The sequence below is a fragment of the Callorhinus ursinus genome, unplaced genomic scaffold, assembly GCF_003265705.2.
Source record: "Callorhinus ursinus isolate GAN/ISIS: 27379988/994484 unplaced genomic scaffold, GSC_fseal_2.0 scaffold9, whole genome shotgun sequence".
In the NCBI taxonomy this organism is placed as follows: Eukaryota; Metazoa; Chordata; class Mammalia; order Carnivora; family Otariidae; genus Callorhinus; species Callorhinus ursinus.
Window position 1 is genome coordinate 7,183,801 of NW_027397071.1, and position 20,263 is coordinate 7,204,063.

Consider the following 20,263-nt stretch of genomic DNA (forward strand, 5'->3'; position numbering starts at 1 on the left):
AGTTAAATCAAGACAAAAAGAAATGGACTGTTTATACTAAGTTGTGCCATATCCTATCAACAATTTATCTTTCTAGTCTACCCTAAGGTGACAGCTTCAAACTGAGTTTAACAAACCCTTGTCCCAGGCACTGGGAAAGGCACAATGATTAAAAAAAAATTACTACTACCTGCTCTCAATGAATTTATAATTGAGTGACATAGGTTAGACATATACATAAAAATCCTCTGCATACAATGCTTTTCCTCATCTAATATGACCAAACAGTTGTCGAAAAAGTCAGAGGAAAGATTTCCAAGACCCAGACATGTACCAGACAGGTCTTGCTTATTGTGCCAAATAATCAAAGAGCATGATTTGCTTTTTCCTCTCTGCTCATTAAGGCTCTGGCAATGAACACTGCTTTGGTTTCCTTAGTCTGTTACCTCAGTTTATTTTCTGTTCTCTGCTCATGTAATAAGATATATCTTTTTGGGATTTCCTGTTCTGCTTTTAGTTTTTTTCTGCTCCTATTGCCGGGGGCCCACGTCTTACCCTCTCCTATCACAGTTAAGTTTTGTGTTAGCTGGGGAGACCTACCACACGGTTCTTTCTTTGTGCTTTTTTACTGGAGATCTGGAAACAATCTCTGAACAGATCTGTGAGCACTGAGAATGGCTCTGAAAACTTTGAAGCTTACTATTCAAAAATAATAAACTTCTGGAAGTCTACCTTCAGAAAGTCTAATCAGGAGGGTAAAAAGCCATTATAACCGCCCACCATGATTTCAACTTTTTTTTTTTTAATTTAAAGATTTTATTTATTTGTTTGACAGAGAGAGGGAACACAAGCAGGGGGAGTGGGAGAGGGAGAAGCAAGCTTCCTGCGAGCAGGGAGCCCGATGTGGGGCTCGATCCCAGGACTCTGGGATCATGACCTGGGCCGAAGGCAGATGCTTAACGACTGAGCCACCCAGGCGCCCCATGATTTCAACTCTTTGCATCTCATTGCTGTTAGCTTGGCTACAGATAACAGTAGTAAGATGGACTTCAGATTGAAAGCAAAAGAAACGATGTTAAAAAATATGGCAAATTTTAATACATGGAAGGCCTACCAATAGATGATTACTGGGGATTCAATGTCATTAACATTAGGCCAAAAATCATCAATATTTTGCACCTGCTGAAATGAAGGTCAACTTGACAAAGCCTTTAGGAGCACAATACAGAGACACTTCTCGGTGGTTACAGGTCTGTGAATAGCTGGAGTTGATCTTGCTTTTCTTTATCCTTATCTCTGAGATTTAAAACTCGCTCTTACTTTTCATCCCCTAAATTTTGGAAGTGAATACCGTGTTATAAAACCGATCAACAACATCATGTGTGTTTCAATTTCTCCCAGAAGGAAAAACCCACCATAAAAAAGGGGCTACAGAGTAACCAAAGGCCACAGGATGAGATTAATGATAAACCTAGATGGCTGAACCTGAATTTTCTTCAAACACTTCCTGCCTTTTGTTTCAACAGAACTATACCTTCAAGGTTAACTGCAGTCTCCCTGAGCAACGGACCAGCCCCCCCTAAACTGGGAGATATTCATTCCTAATCTAATGCTCTTTATATACTTATCTACACTGTTTTATTTGAAAACAGGCTATTATTCACTAACAAACAATATACACTGCATTCTACCCACGTAAGGCCAACTCTGCAGATAACCAACACACCCACCTATCTGTGAAACATAAAAGGATGGTTTTTTTCATCAAGTTCCCAAGGGCAGAAATAGGGTAGAAAGCAAAAATGAAACGCAACTCAAAACCTAAAAAGCCCTTGGAAGTTGGGTTCTCCCACAAGGAGCAGAGATTGGAGGGAAGGTACAAAGGGTGAAGGGGGAGTGGGGAGTTTGTATTTCTCCTTCCTCCAGAGTCTAAAACAGTCCCGAAGCAGGTGAGCTCTGGACCCCCGCCACCTCCCCCCTCCCCCGCCCAAGGGAACAGAGGATCCGAGGGGCTTCAGGAGGAAGCCTGAGTATCAGAGAGTGGGGGATGGGAAGAACTGAAGTCAGGGAAGGCCGCTTCTTCTGTGTAGCAGGCTGTCTAGGTCGGGTCTTGATTTCTGCTTCACCCATCTTTTTTGGAAAACACTGATTTTTATCTTATGGGCGAAACTAGCTCTGGTCCCACTCTAGCGAGCAGGGACAAGTGTAGGGAGGGGTGTCTGGCCTCCCGGGGGTACAAAATGGGGGTGGGGGCGGCAGCCTAGAGAATGGGAACCTGTGCGCCCTCCCGAAGGTTGAGGCGCTGGGCGAGCGGGGCCCTTAAACGAGGGGTGTCAGGAGGGAAGCCCCTTTACGGAGCTGGGATTGACGGGGGACAATAAGTAGTTGCGAGGACCCTCGGAGGATGAGGAGCCGCCTCCTCGGGGAATACCGGGAGGCGGAGGAGACAGCCCCGCCCCCTCAGGGGATGGGCGCAAGTGGCAGTTGGGACGGTGGTGGGAGGACACCGGTGGTCCTACCCTTGCTTTTCTCTCGAGAACCCGGCCCCCCACCCACCGCCAAGCCCCAGCCCAGGCGGCTCCTACCTTTTCCCGGCGCTCCGGGCTCTGCTCTCCGCCGCCTCCGCCACCCGCTCCCATCCACAGCCCCCCGAGGCCCCGCCCCTCAACCGCCAGGCGGGCGCAATGGCATTCACCAGGGCCAATCGCCACCTCGCTTCCTCAGCCCCGGCACCAATCCGCGCCGGCTGGAGGAGGGGCTTCTCCAATGTCACTTAGGCTCCTCCCGGGGCCCCAGGATCCCTTTTGTTTGGGGAGAGCCAGGCTGGGATTGAGCTCGCGTCACTTCCTGGAGGAAGCGACCTCCTCCAGCCCGGGCTCCGGGTTGGGATCGGGCCCCTCCCGGCTCCGCTTCTGCAACTTTCCACCTTGTGGGAGGCTTCTGGGCAGCACAGTGGCGAGTGTTTCGTGCTTTGCCCTCCCGGTCTGGGAAGCTTAGGAATGGCGGGCTTTGGGTGCCCAGGCTGATTGGGTACATCAACGTTTCATTTTATCCAAAATGTTAATAAATGAAATGCCCTTTGGTGCCTGCTTTAGAATTCGTTGTCGAAAACCTGGTAACGTGGCTTTCCTGCTGTCTCTTTCTCTTGGACCAGCTTGTGGGTGTGGTGCTAGAAGCAAGAGCGCAAAGACGATAAATCCGGAGACACCCCCCCGCCCCGCCCCGCCCTGCCCCGCCCTTCTCTTTTCCCATGACATGTGGAAGAGAAACACTAGCACTGGAGCCCCTGGCGCGGGGACACCGGGTAGCACCAGGGAGAGCAAAACCCAGTCCGACCTGCCTTCCAGGCGGAAGTGGAGTAACTGCAAATTAGTCTATTGAGGTTTTCCACGCTATGCGTGTCCGATGAGGGGATATTTTTGTGTCCTTGGCCCCATTTTATTGTGGGACAATGGCGTTTGCAGTGAAGCTGGAACAAAGGGCAGTATAGAGGATGCAAGGAATGTCTGTCCCTTCTTGTGAACACAGGAATGCAGATCTTGCTGTTAGCAGCAAGCCCTCCCAGGACCAAATAACCCAGAGAGGAAAGAGGATGCATCCCTAGTTGCATCCCTATCTGAGGTTAAGTTTTCTGGATTCCTTTTTCATAGACTGCACTCCAGTTCACCAGATCGATTTAGCTGGTTAAAATAATAATAACCACATTATTTTAAATACAACATAATAAATACTTGTGATACAATTAAAAATTTATGATGGGTAAATAATGTATTGCTTTGAATACATTATCCCTAATCATAACAATTATTATTAAGCAAGAGAGGATTAGGGGCATAGTATTGATCTAGGAAGATATGACATCACTGTGGCAGGTACTTTCATATGATATCTTACTTAATCGCTATTATATGATAAATCTATCCTAACCTGTAAGATAGACATCATCCTGCCTATTTTACAGATGAGAAGATAGCAATGAAAAGAAATCCAATAAGGTCACAGAGCTGGTAAATGGTAAAGAAAGAACTTCCAATGAGGATGGAAGGCTCTAAACCTGTGCCATATTCTGCTCACCGCACATTGACTCTCACAAGGAGAACTGGTCCACAGAATGGACCTGGAAGAGTACAAAAACAGCATCAGGGCCAGAAAAAGGCTCCACGCCAGCCTGCTATTGATCGTAGGCCCGAGAGAGTCATCCCTATTTAAGGACAGCAAGACTGTACTGAGGTGCTCAACAGCAGCCCAAGTGTTTTTGAAGTAATGACATAGGAAATTCAGAACTGAAAGACATCGTTCCCTGTGTTCAGGAGACCAGACAATCCGAAAGGCAGGAGGAAGGCCAGGCACATAGTAGGTGCTGGGTGAACACTGACCTGACTTGAAACAAAATGTCTGAAATGGTTAAAAACACAGAGTGCGAGGTGCTGGAATAGGCCCACAAATGTGAAAAATCTCATTTCCTCCTCCTCCCTGTCGTCCTGCCTCTGCATTTGCCATGAGGAAGTGCCTCATTGCCCGACAATGAGACAGATGTGGGAGAACAGGCTATTTTCTGCTAGTTTCTGAGTCACCCTAAGAGTTGTCCTAGTGAATCAGCTCCTCCCTCCCTCCCCTCCTTTCCTTTGTAGCTGTTAACCCACCACCACCCATTCTACTCCCAGGCTGGTTTACTTCCTTTATGGCAACCAGCAGCTCCCCTGACTCCCTGGCTCCCTCTCCCCATTCCTGAGTGAGTGTGGGAGGACCTAGCAAGAATGACATCATCCCTGCCTGGTAGGAATCAGAGTCCTAAGGGTGTTCAGATTGCTTTCCTTTTGACTCATCACCTCTGGAGGTAGTGAACAGGCAGGGTTTGTAAAGCCCACGGTGACCTTTAGGCTACAGTGTGGGAAAGTTCTGAAGTTTTGTGATTCTTCGATACATGAAGCGTGTGAATAAATTTAGAGTCTAGTACAAAGGTGTACGCAGGGGTAGAGAGTGGGTTCATAATAATATCTTAAGTTTGTATAACATTTGTATATCTATTACTTTATCAACTTGCCAGTAAATATTTATTAAATGCCTACTGTGTTTCAGGCAACACCTTCATAAGAAGTGGTCAAGATTATAGCTTGTGTCAATTTTTCTCCAAATAGGTAAACTTCCCAGGTAGGTGTTCCATAAATGTTTATTTGCTGGCTTGGGGAGATAATGATGGAGCAGACTAGAAGGGCTAGACTAGGAGTAAAAAAAAAAAAAAAATTAGAGTTCTGTTGGAGTTCTCTCTCTTCACAAACCATACAAGTTTCCCAAGGCTACTGGAGATTACCACAAACTGGATGGCTTAAAACAACAGAAATTTTATTCTCTTGCAGTCTGGATCCTAGAAATCTGAAATCCAGGTGTTGACAGTTTGGTTCCTTGGGGGAGGGAGCTCTGAGGGAGGATCCATTCCTTGCTTGTCTCCTAGCTTCTGGTGGCTCGGACCATCCTTGGCTTTCCTTGGCTGGTAGCCGCATCAGCCCAGGCTCTGCCTGTGTTCACATGGCCTTCTTCCCTGGGTGTCTTTTGTCTCCATACATCCTCTTCTCTTCTTCTTCTTCTTTTTTTATTTATTTATTTATTTATTTATTTATTTATTTGACAGAGAGAGACACAGCAAGAGAGAGAACACAAGCAGGGGGAGTGGGAGACGGAGAAGCAGGCTTCCTGCCGAGCAGGGAGCCCGATGCAGGGCTCGATGCAGGGCTCGATGCAGGGCTCGATGCAGGGCTCCATCCCAGGACCCTGGGATCATGACCTGAGCCAAAGGCAGACGCTTAACGACTGAGCCACCCAGGCGCCCCCATCCTCTTCTCTTCTTATAAGGATATATAAGGATAACAGTCATATTGGATTTAGAGCTCACCCTAGTCTAGTATGACCTTGTCTTAACTCATTACATCTGCAAAGGCCTTTATTTCCAAACAAGTTCACATTCTGAGGTTCCAGGTGGACATGAATTTTGGGAAGGAGGGAAAACCATTCAAACCAGCACGCAAACATTCCCCACTTAACTCCATTTAAGTTCGTTGGTAAATAGCATGAAACTAAGGAACTGATTCTTAAAGATCATTTCAGTTCTATGACTATATGATAAATTATATATACCAGAAACATTTCTCAAGCCTTTACTGCATGCCAGACACTGTGAAATTGCCTTACAGTTCATCTAATTTAACGTATAAAAGAATTCCAGGAGATAGGTGGGAATATTCCCATTTTACAGATGAGGAAGCTGGGGCACAGAGAAGTTCATGGTCATGTAATTCATGAGGGATGAACAACGAATATTTACTCAGATCGGACCCCAAAGTGTACATTCCTAATTACTAGGCTCTATCATCTCTCCATCATGCTGGATGGGTTAGGAATGTGGGGAATGCCACAAATATTTTAAAATTTGATTTATGGAATACCTGGAGCTGTGTAGCAATCTTCCTGGGGTTATGAGTATAGCTCGAACCTATTTTAAAACAAGGGAAAGCAAGAGAGGAGGGGGTGGTGTGTGGCCATGGAAATTTAGTAGGGAAGAGGAGAGTTATGGGCACTTACCTGAACCTCAGTTTCCCCATTTGTAAAATGGAGTAATAGTTCCTGCCCACAACACCAGGTCGTTGTGACTACCCAAGACAGATGATGGACATGAACGTATTTGGTAAACTCTATGAGGGATTATTATAAACTGCCTGGGAGATCTTGCTCCAGCTCATTCTCCTCTCCTCACCAGCCCTTCAGCTAACATCTGAGGGTTGAACATCTGGGGCTCTATCAGACTCCTTCTAGCTGTGAGCGACTGGGACTTGCCGAGGTGCTTGGGGGCTAGACGTAGAAGTTGGAGTGACTGGGAAAAGTGGCCAGTCTTCCCTACCTCGGGTTTTCCTCGACCCCCAGGGAGCTCCTCCACCAGGGGACCCAGAGGTAGAAGTTTAGAAGCCGAGGAAAGCTCTCTAGGCCGGTACCAAGCCGAAGCCGAAGGTAAGGTGTGCGCTCTCCACGGGTCCCTGCATTTTCTCCTATCATTTATCTCCACAAAGGCCTTTCCGAGTAATCCTTAAGCGTTCTCTTCCTGCTCGGATCGGCCCGACTGGGCGACTGGTATACACCGGAGTGGAGACATTTGGGGGCGTGGCCCTCACTGTGTTCCCGAGCTTATTGCTCCCCCTAGTGCCCAGCGATGCGTCCTGCAGCTGTCCGCTTTCCTCCGGGCCGTTCCCCAGCGCTCCAGGAAGGCTTCTCGCCTGGCGCTTTTTCCTTTTAGGGATGTAAGCTGAGCGCGCAACAGGTGAGGGGCTCCAAGGACCACCTTCAGGGACGGATTCTCTGGCTTCTAGCTAAATATTGGAGCCAGCTTGGCCATGAGGGAGCAGCAACCCTCTTATCCTGGATTGGGTAGGGGAAGGTTGGGAAGGAAAGGGAAAGAAATGTAACCTTGAGTGCCTCCCTGGTATCAGGCACTGTGCCAAGGTGCTTTACCTATATTACCTGTGTAATCCTTGTAATCTCTACATGTATAATCCTTGTGATCTCCACACATACAATCCTTTACATATATAATCCTTGTGATCAGCCTAAGAGGTGATTACTCTTACGTCTAGTTTTTCAGATAAGAAAGCAAGTGCAGAGAGGTTAAAACAACAATAGTGCTAACAACATCAAATTGTTCAGTGCCTACTTCACAGCAGGCACATTATTTCTTTTAATTCTCACCACAAACCTGTAAAACAGTTACTGTAGGGCGCCTGGGTGGCTTGGTTGTTAAGCTTCTGCCTTCGGCCCAGGTCATGGTCCCAGGGTCCTGGGATGGAGCCCCGCATCGGGCTCCCTGCTCTGTGGGAAGTCTGCTTCTCTCTTTCCCACTCCCCCTGCTTGTGTTCCCTCTCTCGTTGTGTTCTCTGTCAAATAAATAAAATCTTAAAAAATATAAAATAGTTACTGTAATCTCCACTTTACTCAGGAGGTCACTGAGATTTAGGGAGTGTAAGAAGGGGGATAGCTGAGAAGCTTGACTGAGGTCAAAGAGCGAGGTCCTCCCGACCCCAATCCCACAGTTTCCCCTGCACCACCGCCTCATGGAGCCGGCAGGTGGACGGAGTGGGACGGAGCCCAGACCTCTGTGACTCACTGTTCTTTCCATTACTGGGGCTGCTTGGTGGCCCTCCCCCAGGACCAGGAAACAAAAGCCATGTGGTTTTCTGGATCTGCAAACTGGAGATAAGATGGCAGCAAAAAAGCCAGGGCCAAAGTCCATGGATTCCTGGGCAAAGGTGTCACAGGGCAGCATCCTGGGAATTGCACTACAGTATTCTGTTAAGGGCCATGGGGAGAGCGTCCGGAGGACCCTGAGTCCTGTCTCCCTCATTCTCTGTGGAGCATCGTAGCCACCAGCTCCCCTGAAGTAGGTGGGCTGGGATGATGGATGTAAAGCGCATAGAGGGGCAAAAGAGAAATGCAGATGGCAAGCGGTCTAGCCCAGATAAAAAATTCATGGAGGTAAATGAGATAAGCCACAAAGTTCCCAAATCACCCGGGCAAGTTCCCAAGGATTGGGGTCATTTTTAACTCACCCCCTCATTCCCAAACAAAAGATTACTCATAGGTCTCTGGAAGAATACTCCATGTCCCTTTGAGCCTCAAATTTCCCTTTTCATTTTAATCTCTGCAATTATTAAATTATTATGAAGAGACAGATACCAGATGATGAGTTGATAAACTGGTTGATGTTATGTTTGTTATTTCCAAATATAAATTTCACAGAGGCAAACAGATGGGAAAAGATTTCGGTTAGCCACTTATTTTTTTTTTATTTTTATTTTATTTTTTTGGTAAATTGACTTAGTTCATTAAAGGTTAACTCTTTCCCTCTCTTCCAACCTCACCCCCTTCTGTCTCTCTTCCGGTTCCTCCTCGGTCCCAGGTGCCTTCTTTCCACAACGTTTTGAGCCCTCCCTCCCTCCTGGGCTGAGTAGCCTTGCCAGCAGGGTTGAAACTGACCAGAAGGCTGGTCCTCTTTCTCTTTCCCCTGTATTCCCCCTTCTTCCCTATACATGGCCTGACCTTAAGCAAAAAGTAATTTCTGTGCTAAAGCCACAGAGCTTTGGCTCGGCTGAGCTGCCCTACGATTTCGATCTGATGAAAGCCAATTACACACTTCCCCTGGTCTGTTTTTTCAGCTGAGGCACTATGCAGTTGGTTGAATGGGTCCTTGTTGCTCAAAAAAGGGAGAAATATTTGTAGGGAAAGTAATGACCCAGTTCCGGCTGCACCGTCATTTCTAGGCAATTTCCTGGTAAGTGGCCCTTGGGAGTAGGCTGATGCTAGAAGCTTCTATGCCTGAATTTCCTGCTTCATGGCTCCTGCTGGGCCCCTGCAGGGTCTAGTTGGCCTTGAACAGAGTGACCAGGGGACCCAAGTTGGAAGGAATCTGTACATTTCTTGTCCCCTTTTCTTTTTGGGTGCTCATAGTTTTGAGGGGAGGTGGGCTTGTGTACCTTGTTGGTCTCAGTTCTCCTCCTTTCTGTAACCACACTTTCCAAATAACATCATTCAACCCACTGTCTTACATCATAGTCGGGATTCCTCCCGATGGAAGGGACGGAAGACTCCATCTAAACTGGCCTAAACGAAAATACTCATCATTAGCACATGCACTGAAAAAGTCCAGGACTCGACTCTCTTCAGTTAAGGCTTGATCCAGCTTCTCAGAAACATTAGTAGGACCAGGTTTCTCTCTCTGTAACTCTCAACTCTACTTCTGTGTTGGTTATGTTTTCGGACATGCTTCCTTCCTCAGCTGGCAGTAAATAAACATAGTCGCTCCAGCTTCGTATTCAGTCAGATTCACCTCCCTCTTTCCCAGAAGCCGGAGAAAAATCCCACTCTGTTCTCTGGGCTCTGCTTGGACCTTCTGTTCATCCCTGAACCAATCACTGTGATCAGGGGGAAGAGTTGCTTTGATTGGCTGGATCTGGGTCATGTGCTCTATCTGGAGCTATGGATTAAACATGGGGAGAAGCTATAACCTCAAATGAAAATTCATATATTCATTCATTCATTCATTCATTCACTCATTAGCAGAAAAAATGGGGATGGATGTTTGGGAAGCAAATAGTGAGTGTTTACTCCACATTTGAGAGGTTGTCTCATATTGGCTCTCAGGTCAATTTGAGCTGCAGCCTGCTTCTCTAACTTTGCCCAACTCTTGACCTGGTCTTTCCTTGCTACTGGTCATTGTCAGAAACTCTAGGATGGCTGGTCTTTTGTTGTCCTTTGTTGTCCAAAGGACTACTGAAGAAAGACTCTTGTGTGTAGCAGCTTTTCATTGAGGATTTGGGGTCTGGGGATGATATGGACAGTGTTATAAAAAGCTTTTAAGGATTGGAGGTTCTTGGGAATGCCTGGGTGGCTCAGTTGGTTAAGCATCTGCCTTTGGCTCAGGTGATGAACCCAGGGTCCTGGGTTCGAATTCCACACCAGGGTCCTTGCTCAGCAGGGAGCCTGCTTCTCCCTCTGCCTCTGCTTCTCCCCCTGCTTGTGTTCACTCTCTCTCTCTCTGACAAATAAATAAATAAAATCTTTTTAAAAATGTTTTAAAAAAAGCTTGGAGGTTTTCAGATTTGAGGGTATATCAGAGTCATCTGGAAGCCTTGTTAAATCAGAGATCACTGGGCCCCACCTCCAGAGTTTCAACAAAAATATGTTGAGTCCCTGTGCGCTAGGCCCTGAGGCTGCAGTGGTGGCCTGCTCCAAAATGTCTCTAGCTTTGCTATGCAGAGCAGTTTAACTCCTTGTGGTTGAGCAGGGAGCCCGATGTGGGATTCGATCCTGAGACTCCAGGATCATGACCTGAGCTGAAGGCAGTCGCTTAACCAACTGAGCCACCCAGGCGCGCCTATCATGCATGCTATCTGATCAAGTTCTTCATCCCCCTTCTTTGACATAAAGGTCCTTGGCCTGCCTTCATCAAGAATCCTGTTAAGTCAGTTTAGCAAGAATTCCCCTACCCTTGATGTGTCCTCTTAGAAAATTTCCTTCTACTGACCCCTCACTTGGCTTGTTGGCTATAAATCCTCTTTTGTCCATTTGGATTTGGAGTTGAACCTGATCTTTCTCCTCTCTTGCCACAGCCGTGACGCTCGTTGCAATATTTCTGAATAAAGTCTTCCTCACTGTTTCAACAAGTGTCAGGATAATTTTTTAAAAACATTTTATTTATTTATTTGACAGAGAGAGAGACAGTGAGAGAGGGAACACAGCAGGGGGAGTGGGAGAGGGAGAAGCAGGCTTCCCGCTGAGCAGGGAGCCTGACAGCGGGGCTCAGTCCCAGGACCCTGGGAGCGTGACCTGAGCCGAAGGCAGACGCTTAACCCACTGAACGACCAGGCCCTCCCATTTTCTTCTAGTGATTACAACAAATGCTTCCAACCCTAAAAGCCTGTGGGCTTATCTTTGAGGACAACAGGGAAAAAGGAACACAGTGTCATAAGGGACAGAGTTTGTAGGGCATCAGGGAAGAGACAGAAATGAAGTTGAATTCTTAGGCTGTGGGTGTAGGAAAAAAAAGGGAGTCTTCCCACATGCCCCCGAAGCAGGGGGCTTGACAGATGGAAGGTGCATGTGGTTTCCTTCTAGGTGGTGGAATTTCAAGGGGCCCAGCTGTCCCTGGAGCCTGGTCTGTGGGAAGTATGTGTGAGCACGGCCTGTGCCCATCCTCCTTGACATGCAGCTGCTGTCGGCTCGTGGAATTCGCTGTTTTCTCTCAAACTGTTTCAGAGACATGTGGTTCCATTTGCTTCCCCAACAGGGAGTGTTTTTTCATCACCTTAAAGTAGTTGTTTTTATGAACTGGGATAAACACCTGGTGGGCAGGAGTTTTATCTCATGGTCATTCCAATTTGAATTCCGTTATTCCTCTTGCTTACCTGCGGAGGGGAAAAATATACTTTCTAAACACGGTTTTCTTTTTTCTGGTTTCCCAGACAGATGCACCATCGCATAATAGCACCTCTGCAGCTGGCTGCATCCCGCCCAGAATACCAACGGCAGGAGGCTCTGGGACGGGAGCAGAAGTGGTAGGGGGAGGAGGCGAGGGCAGGAGGACGAACGGACATTTAGCAGTACCTCCTATGTGCCAGGCAACGGTATCCTTCTACTTCATCTATTTCTCAGAATAACCTCAGAATACAGATATTGGTCTTTCTAGTTCATAGATAAGGAAGGCGGGGTTCAGACAATCAACATAATACACTAACGATACATTTGTAGTAGGCAGGAATTTGAATCTGCTTCTCTCTGATTCCAAACCCCGTGTCTTTTGTGCTAGGTCTCTGAGGCCCTGAGATGGGTGAGGATTTGCTCCGTGTCACGCAGCTAGCTTACGAGCAAAGGGAGGGAGAGAGAGGCAGGACTAGACAAAACATGTGCGTCATGTGCTTAATTCATATAGGAGAGGGAAAGAGATTTGAGGAAGTTTTTGGCTGCTAGTGATTCCATCTTTTGTTTATTCAACAAATATATATACAGTGCTTAATAAGTGTTAGGCACAGTGTATCAACTTATATGGAGAATGCAGTAGAAAAGGCAGGCTTGAGGTTATGTGCCGTAGTCGATCTCAGTTTTGGACATGTTGAGTTGTTATAGGTTTTTCATCAGGCCTTTGGATATATGTGTCTGGAGCTTGGAAGAAAAGTGTGCAAGAAATGTAAATTTGAGGGGCACCTGGCTGGCTTAAGTGTCAGACTCTTGATTTTGGCTCAGGTCATGATCATGAGATCAAGTTCCATGTCAGCTCCTCGCTCTGTGTGGAGTCTGCTTAATATTCTCTCTCTCCCTTTGTTCCTCCCCCATCACACCCTCTCTCTAATATATATATATAGATAGATAGATAGATAGATAGATAGATAGATAGATTTGAGATTGATCCTCAATCTCAATAAGTGGTGGTTACATCATGAGCAATGAGTGAAATAAGTCAGGTTATATGAAAGAGAGGAACATCGAGAATGTAACATCAGGTAATCCCTATGTTTCAAAGGGCAAACAAAGTGAAGTGTCTCTAAAGAAGGTTAAGAAGGGGGGCACCTGGGTGGCTCACTCATTAAGCGTCTGCCTTCGGCTCAGGTCATAATCCCAGGGTCCTGGGATCGAGCCCCGCCTCGGGTTCCTTGCTTGGTGGGAAGCCTGCTTCTCCCTCTCCCTCTCCCCCTGCTTGTGTTCCCTCTCTCGCTGTGTCTCTCTCTGTCAAATAAATAAATAAAATCTTTAAAAAAAAAAGAAGGTTAAGAAGGACTTTCCAGACATGTAGGCAGAGAATCAGGAAGGAGGGATGAATTTAGATTTTTTCCCCACTTCCTGTTTAAAAAACAACCTACTGTGGTGTAGTTTACATACAACCAGCACACCCATTTTGAGTGTACAATTCCCAGACAGATGCCACCGTCAGATGCTACCACCTCAGCAGGCGGTGGGCAGTTCCGGTGTAGTTTTGACGTATGTATACACCCGTGTAACCTCCACTCCAGTCAAGATACAGACATTTCTGTCATAGTAAAAGTTCCCTCATGCCCCTCCCCAGTTATTCCCATGCACTGCCTTCCCCAGGCCACCACTGATCTGGTTTCTATCCCCATAGGTTAGTTTTACTTAGTCTAGAATTTCGTATCAGTGGAATCACACAGTATATAGTCTTTAGTTATCTCGCTTCATCAATGTCATTGCATGGTTCAGTTGCTTGATCCTTTTTATTTCTGGGTAAAATTTCACTGAATGAATATATGCAAGTTGTTTATTCACTCGCCTGTTGATGGACATTTGGGTTATTTCTAGTTCAGGACTATTATGAATGAAGCCTCTATGAACATTTGTGTATAAATTTGTGTATATGGTTTTTTGTTTTTCTTGGTAAATATCTAGGAGTGGAATTGCTTGGTCAAATATTTAATGTGTATATACATATTTTAAAGATTTTGTATTTATTTATTTGACAGAGAGAGACACAGGGAGAGAGGGAACACAAGCAGGGGGAGTGGGAGAGGGAGGAGAAGCAGGCTTCCCGCTGAGCAGGGAGCCCCATGCGGGGCTCGAACCCAGGACCTTGGGATCATGACCTGAGCCGAAGGATCGCTTAATGATTGAGCCACCCAGGTGTCCCTATTAAATGTATATTTAAGAGAAATTGCCTAACGTCTTTACAAAGTGGTTATACCATTTTACACTCTCATCGGTAATATATGAGATTTCCAGATGCTCCATATTTTCACTTTACTTGATATCATTACTGTTTTAAAATTTCAGTCATTCTGGTAGGTATGTGATAGTACCTAATTCTGGTTTTAATTTGCATTATCTGTTGTATCAGTTTGATGATCGGATATCTTGTTATGTGCTTATTGCTATTCTTTGAGTCTACTTAGTTCCATTTGTGGATATGTCTACCCTTACTGTAATATCACATTGTATTGATTATTGTACTTGTAAAACTCTTGTACTTGTAATAAATCTTCAAGTTAAGTTATGTAAGTTATTTATTTTTTTCAGAATGGTTTTGGCAATTCTAGGTCCCTTGAACTTCCGTATAAATTTTTTTTTTTTTTTTTTTTTAAGTAGGCTTCATGCCCATTGTGGAGCCCAGTGCAGGGCTTGAACTCATGATCCTGAGATCAAGACCTGAGCAGACATCAAAAGTTGTACCTTAACCGACTGAGCTACCCAGGCATCCCACATGAATTTTATTTTATTTTTTTATTTTTTAAAGATTTTATTTATTTGACAGAGAGAGCACAAGCAGAGGGAGAGAGAGGGAGAAGCAGGATCCCTGCTGAGCAAGGAGCCTGATGCGGGACCCGATCCCAGGACCCCAGGATCATGACCCAGGCCGAAGGCAGCCACTTAACTGACTGAACCACCCAGGCGTCCCCCCATATGAATTTTAAAATCAGCTTGTCAATGTCTACAAAATAAAGCCTGCTGGGATTTTTACTAGAATTATGCTGGGAAGGGTTACTTTGGGAAGACATGATGTCTTAACAATATTCTACCTTCTCATCTATTTTTAAAGGTGTTTAAAAATTTCTCTCACCTTGGGGCACATGGGTGGCTCAGTTGGTTGAGTGGCTGACTCTTGATCTCAGATTGGGTCATGAGTTCAAGCCCTGTGCTGAGCTCCACACTAAGCGTGGAGCCTACTTAAAAATAATTCTCTCACCAATGTTTTCTAGTTTTTCCATGTATGTTTTGCATATATTTTGTTAAATTTATTCCTAAGTATTTTATGTTTTGATGCACTTTTATTATATGCCTTGGTTTTTCATGTTTCTTGCTTGTGGTTTCTTCTGTGGACTTAGAATTTTCATAAAATGTGGAAGGATTTTGGTCATCATTTCTTCATTTTGAAGGTTTTGTTTATTTATTCATGAGAGACAGAATGAGAGAGAGAGGCAGAGGGAGAAGCAGGCTCCCCATGGAGAAAGGAGCCCGATGTGGGATTCAATGCCAGGACCCTGGGATCACGACCTGAGCTGAAGGCAGATGCTTAACCGACTGAGCCACCCAGGCACCCACATTTCTTCATTTTTTTGTTAAATATCTAGGAGTAGAATTGTGTGGTCAAATATTAAATGTATATATATATATATTTTAAAGATTCTCCTCTTTCTTTTTTCCTGTAGGGTCCACTTGCACATATAATAGGTTATTTAAAGTGTCTCACAACTTCATTAATGCCCTGATCGTTTTTTTTTTCCAGATGCTCAGTCTTTCCTTTACTTTCTTGACTATATGGAATATAGTTGTTTTTTTTTTAAAGATTTATTCATTTATTTTAGAGAGAGAGAGAGAAAGAGAGAGCATGGGGGCGGGGGCAGAGGGAGAAGGAGACAATATCAAGCAGACTCCCTGCTGAGTGCAGAACCCCATGCAGGGCTTGATTTCATGACCCCGAGGTCATGATCTGAGCCAAAATCAAGAGTCGGAACTGAGCCACCCAGGCGCCCCTGGAAGAGTTTTAATAACTTATAATATCTTCGTCTACCAATTCTCTCATGTATGTGATTTCCAGGACAGTTTTCATTGATTGATTGTTTTTTTCATTATGGATTGTATTTTTCTGCTTATTTGCATATCTTGTGATTTTTTTTTTTGTCTTGTGATTTTTGATAGGATTCCAGACATTATGTATTTTACCTTCTTGGGTGCTGGATATTTTTGTATTCCTATAAATGTACTTGAGTATTGTTCTGGGACATAGTTAATTGGAAACTGGTCCTTTTGAGGTTTGCTTTGTTAGGTATGGCCAGAACCGTCTATTGTCTAAGGCCAATTGCCCACTACTGAATACCCTTCTGAATACTCACCTGATAACCTGTAAATTATGAGGTTTTCAAATTTGGCTGGTGGGCAAACACTGAGGATGTTCCCCTTTACTCCCTTCAGGTGTTTTTTTTTTTTCCTTCAGCTTCGGATATTTTCCTCACTTGAAGGTGTGATCAGCACTCAAGCTGAAGACTCAAGGGAGACCCTCTGTAGATCTCTGGAGCTCTCTTTCTGTGTGCAGCACTCTCATTTCTGATGCTCTTCCATGTGAACTCTGGCTGACTTGACCTCCTTGGACTGCCAGCATGATCTCCCAAACCAAGGGAATCTTGTTGGCTCTGGCTGGGTGATCATAGGGCTCATCTTGCTGGTTTCCTCTCTCTTAGGGATCATTGCTTGTGCTGCCTGATATCTAATGTCTGAAAACTGTTATTTCATATATTTTGTCTGGTGTTTTAGTTGTTTCAGGTGGGAGAGTAAATTTTGTCCCTGTTACTCCATCTGATTCTAATTGAAGTCCTGATACAATTTCAAATGGCATTAAAGTTTAAATTTTCTTCAATAATTTATTCATAGTTTATGAAAAACAGTTGATTTTTGGTATCTGGCTTTGTATACTGTAAGCTTGCTTAATTTATTTATTAGTTTTCACATTGGGTGGAGGTAGATTCTTTAGGAATTTCTATGTACACAGTCATGTCATCTGTAAATACAGAAAGTTTTCTTTCTTCCTTTGCAGACTATTTGTGTTCTCTCTCTTCCCCTAACCCACCCTCCATACCTTACTGTTGTGTTAGGTCCCGTATTACAATGTTAAATGGAGGTGGAAAAGGCAAACCTCCTTGCCTTGATCTTGATCTTGAGAGAGGAAAGAATTCAGTCTTTCATCATTAAGTATGATGCTAGCTCTAAGCTTTTTGTAGGTGTCTTTTGGGCTAAAAAGTTTTCTTCTATTCCTAATTTGCTGAGAGTCTCACAATGAATGGATATTGAATTTTATCAAATGCTTTTTCTGCATCAGTTCAGATGATAATTTTTTCTCCTTTATTCTCTTAATGTGGTAAATTGTAGTGGTCAATTATCACTAAATCAGTCTTGCAGTCCTGAGATAAACTCCACTTGATTGTGATGTATTATCCCCTTAAAAATCCTTTCTTTAAATTTATGTATTCTATTTACTAATGTTTTATTGGGGATTTTGCATAGACAGTCATGAGAAATATTGGCCCAATTTTATTTCCTTGTAGTGTGTTTGTCAGGTTTTGATATTGGGGTAATACTGGCTTCATAAAATGAGTTGGTAATAATTCATTCCTATTTTACTTTCCATAAGAATTTGAGTTTGATTGGTATCCTTTCTCCCCTCAGTGATAAGTAGAATTCATCAGTGAAGCTGTTAGGCCTGGGGTTTTCCTTGTGGAAAGTTTTTAAATTAAAAATTCAATTTATTTAATAGAAAAGGGCTATTCCTATTTTCTATTTCTCTTGTGACAGCTTTGGTAATTTGTCTTGCAAGGAATTTGTACACTTCATATCTCCCCCCCCAGCTTTATTGAAGTGTAACTGACAAAAAAATTATAAGATATTTAAATCATATCCTTTTAATATTAATAGAATTTGCAGTGGTTTCTTCTATTATTCCTGATATTGTCAGTTTGTGTTTCTCTCTCTCTCTTTTTTTTAATCTATGTACAGATTAATTCACTTTTCCTGCATTGCCAAATCCTACAATCTTAATGACTTGCAATAACACATTTATTGCATGTTTATGGCTTTACGACCAGGCTCTGACAGCGCAGATCCAGGCTGTGGATTGTATTCAGGTCTGCTTTTTGTGTTTTTTATTCTGGGGCTCAGGCTGGTAGAGAGCGGTGATGGTGGGCACCCTTTTCACATGGCTGAGGACTAGAGTGCAAGAGGGCAGTGAAAAAGTCTCTTTTTGGAACTGACCACATTGTCGGTTCAATTCCCGTGTCGTTGACCAATGCAAGTCGCATAGCCAAGTCCAAAGTAAACTGGGGAAGGGAAGAATACTCTGCCCACAGTGACCCATGGCAAGGGTGGAAGAGAAGAAAATTTTGAGCAAATAATACATCTGCCAAAGGAATGTCACAGGGGCGCCTGGGTGGCTCAGTTGGTTAAGCGACTGCCTTCGGCTCAGGTCATGATTCTGGAGTCCTGGGATCGAGTCGCGCATCGGGCTCCCTGCTCAGCAGGGAGTCTGCTTCTCCCTCTGACCCTCTGACTCTCTTCCCTCTCGTGCTTTCTATCTCTCATTCTCTCTCTCTCTCTCTCTCTCAAATAAATAAATAAAATCTTTAAAAAAAAAAAAGGAATGTCACAGAATCCAAGGAAAGAGATAGTAGTTATCACTGTAAAGTGCTCAAATGTCAAATAAAAAAAGATAAGGATACAAATTATTCTTTGAATTTCATTGATGAGTTTAGTTATAGAAATTTTTGTGAATAGTGGTAGTGAGAGCCAGGTTAAAAGAGAAATGGAGGTGACAAGAAAATAGAAGAAAGAAAACAATCAGTGAGGACTACATTTTCTAGAAGCTTGGCTTAAAAGGAAATGACAAAGACATTGTCACAACCAGTGGGGAGTATAGAACCTGGAGATTGTGTGTGTGTGTGTGTGTGTGTGTGTGTGTGTGTGTGTGTGTTTAATTGATAATACTTGCACATGTTTATAGGCTGAGGAGTGAAAGAGGCTGGTAAAGAAAGGAAAGTGGAAGATACCAATATGTCAGTTAATCAATGTATTGCCTCTCCACTCCAAATATACCCTGCATTGCCTGCTCTGTGGTCGTAGAGCTGGACCCTGTAAACATTCCTCTTTCACCAGCTGGCACAATGTTAAGCTTTGTTAATGAAGGGTGCTGAAGGGACACTGGGAGAAAAGAGCTTTTCTTCTTGGCTTCCATGTGCTTCTCTTGGCAGCCTCCTGTGGCTGAACATCAGCAACATATGGTGGCCAGCTGCAAGCGTGGCAACCTGCTATACCTGGGGGCCCCTCCCTACGGATAGCTTCTCTCAGCGTACCAGAGTGTGGCATCCTTACAGGTGTTTTCCCAGAAGCACCTCACCAAGGATGTCCTTTGGCACCCCAGGTAGCTTTCTGGGCTGTGTGTGGTGGTCTCAGCAAGTTCTGCTGCACAGACCCTCCATGCAGATGGCTTCTTCAAGTACCCCAGAGGGTGGGTGGCTTCTTGCTGAATTCTGTTGGCACACAATCTCAGCCAGTCTATCTGTCATCCCTTTGCAACATAGGTTAAGGCCCTGGGGATTGGGGCCTTTTCCACATTTATTTCTTCTCTGGACACTCTGTCTCATCCCCAGAGGTAGAAGTTGCTCCCCATATTGGGCAATGTGTCTTTTATAGAGTTCTCTCTTTCTCTTTGGAAGGTAATCCCCTGGCACAGTTAATAATTATATTAAAATTTCCCTGTTCACATTAGGGTGTGGTTTCTGTCTCCTGAGTGGACCCTGACTGATACACCAATAAAAGATACTACACTTGATCTTAGCCAAAAGGCCGAGAAGCGATACAACAATAAAAGAAAGGATTAGAAATGTCAGAGATGGAGAGGACATGGAAGACAAAAATTCAGACCCAAGGGAAAAGGCTGATTCTGAACAGGGAATGCAACATCTTTTGAAGCTGGAGACCATAGGAAGGATTCAAGGTGGGTAATCTGTGACTATATTTATGAGAGAAGGGGGGGTTGAGAAGCGGAGGGAGTTCCTGGCTTTGATTTTCTCAGTGAAGTAGGAGGAAGGCTATCTGCTGAGGGGTTGGGGAGAATGAGGCAGATTTGCAATAGCCCTTAATGAACCTTGCAAAAGACTGACTTGTGCCAGCGTGTACAATTTTCTCTACCAGGACTCAGAAATCCAGCCTTCAAAGCAGGGCAGACAGGTTGTAGAACTGACTCAGGGTCAGGGTTCTCCAG

The 20,263-nt window shown here is 44.6% G+C and overlaps 1 protein-coding gene and 1 pseudogene across 3 annotated transcripts in view; both read right to left on the reverse strand.

Moving 5' to 3' along the window:
- The window catches only part of CTTNBP2NL (CTTNBP2 N-terminal like), a 52,494-nt gene extending 49,796 nt beyond the window's left edge, over window positions 1-2,698 (reverse strand). For all 3 annotated transcript variants that reach the window (XM_025872423.2, XM_025872421.2, XM_073896140.1), the window contains exon 1: window positions 2,565-2,698. The gene's annotated coding sequence lies outside the window, so the exon portion shown is untranslated. The remainder of the gene's footprint in view (window positions 1-2,564) is intronic.
- Window positions 2,699-19,710: 17,012 nt separating this feature from the next.
- LOC112824681 (U2 spliceosomal RNA) lies at window positions 19,711-19,857 on the reverse strand (annotated as a pseudogene).
- Window positions 19,858-20,263: the final 406 nt, after the last annotated feature.